The sequence below is a fragment of the Perna viridis genome, chromosome 1, assembly GCF_037379345.1.
Source record: "Perna viridis isolate PV_CMFRI_1.1 ecotype Kerala chromosome 1, ASM3737934v1, whole genome shotgun sequence".
Lineage (NCBI taxonomy): Eukaryota > Metazoa > Mollusca > Bivalvia > Mytilida > Mytilidae > Perna > Perna viridis.
In genome coordinates, this window is record NC_142445.1 from 71,456,957 (window position 1) to 71,459,293 (window position 2,337).

Genomic DNA, 2,337 nt, shown 5'->3' on the forward strand with positions numbered 1-2,337 from the left:
CTTATATTTCATTTATAAATCACTTGAACAATGTTTGTTAACTTTGATAGCGATGATAAGTAGTTCATGAGATATTTGAACAGTAAGATAAAATATGAAATATAAATTGATTCTGTCTTATAGAAGGATATGTGAAATAGTTAAGTATTATATTCACTTTATAGATAACAATCTTCAAAATCTTCGGACTTCGTTTTTTCTCTAACATACGCATTTAAAAATGATAATTTGGGCCCTTTCAGGTATATATTCAAATCTCATTTTAGTGTTGTACTGCATGGTATACACAGAAGTATTTCTACTGGTTCGTGTAGATAAAATGCCATGACGAAGACTATGGTTAAATCAATACAGACGATCATCTGTTATTTGGTCTTTAGTATTGAAATCTTATATTTCATATATAACATAAATATTAATATGCCAAGTGACGCTTTTTCCCCATAATTTCATTAATAAACATAAAAATGATATTTGAGAAATTTGTTAGAAATTCTTGTTATTTCTCCGGGGTTTTTAATGAATTAAACTTATTATGGATAATCCACTGAAATCTTTTCCAAGCTAAAATTTGAAATGCCCATATCTTAAAACCACGCAGACCGACCCATTACTATTTTCTATTCATATTGTTGTAGCATGAAATATTTTAAAATATTTAGCAGCCAACATTTAAAAATTGACATGAAAAGGTCATTATCCGTCTCATTCTGTTGAATACGAAATTTCTTCCACGGGTTTCGCCCTTGATAAAACTCGCTGTGAACTGGTCGCTTAATGTTAATTGTCAAAATGATGTACACTTACCAAAGGTTTCATCTTTATACATGAAATAGTTTCCTGTATATGACTAGTTTACGTGTACTATTGTTAAATGATAATAAATATAAGATGGAAACGTTTTAATGTGTTATGTAAATTGCGATTATACAACATTTACTGTGTTATATAATATTTAAAATCTAAATAACAAGGAACGGAAAAACCAAATTGTTTCCTGTTAGTTCACCTCGGATATTGCACTACTATCCACATGAGGAGTTAATATCTAACATACATGTACAAACGTATATGAATCCTGTCTATAGTTTAAGTATTTCGTAAAAATAGATCAGATCTACTATTTTTTCAGCTGTCAAGTATTTTCTTGAGAGTATTACGTACAAACCGTACGATTACAGAATTTCATTCATTTATTTTCAAAGCATAACAGCAAAATATTCTTTTAAAGTTTGAACATAACCGGACAATACTATCTTCCAAACACAAAGGTACACACTTATACAATGGAGAGTTGCTTGTATTATGTAAGATAATTTGCGTTGTAATTTGAAACTTCGAGTATTTGGCATGTAACAGCTCAAAGAAACATTTAGTTGTAATCTACCATTTCCTGTATAAATGAGATAGACATTTTTTGTTGCATTATTAAACGTTAGTTTTACTTTCTAAAAGATTTTTTCATCAATATTTGCTTTTTTTTCTGTACTGGTTTTGCCAATGTTAGGGATTTCAGAGGTAGTACCATAATATTCAATACAGTTTGTTGCTATACTTTCAAGTTGAAATATTCATTACTTGATATCAAATCTTGAATAGAAAATACAATTAACGTAGCCTAAAACAAAAGGTGCCATTCACCGTAATATTTGAGATAAACCATATTGGCTGACTCAACACATGTTTACGTTTTGCGGAATGTGCCCTTAACCTTCGTAAATTAAACAATCTGACTACCATGATACTGTTCAATATCACTTCAAAACATTTATACTTTCTTAAGGAAATGTAGTACATTGAGAAATTTCTGTAGACAGGACATCTTCTATTATTTGAGAAAACAGTTAACTCTACAATCCACCATTTTTGTAATTATTAATAACAGCATGTTTTGTTATTTAAATTAGTTTTCCATCCATTAGGAATTATTGAAAAAGGCCTCTTGAATGGCTTTAGATACCTCTAAAGGTAGATTTAATAGAACAATAAAAGTTTGAACTAACATTGAAAAGGCTAAAGTATCGATAACAATTGTCCTGCCATCATATATGTGAGGTTTCTTCTTAACCAGCTATTCAAGTTTTTTTTTATTTCTTAGATTGTGACAATTTGTGTTATCAGCTACAATATTCAAGGAAATTCAAAGCATCATTACAATAAGTTGTTCTGCAATGTAATTGTGAACACTGATTTTCTTATGTCCACCGATATTGCTGCAGTTTTTTTTTTCAAAAGGTGCACGAGCATAAAACTAAGTGAATATGTCGAATGACATATAAAAAAATTCTAGGGTTATCAATTATATTTGGGTCATCTGCAAATTGATTTAGATACAAT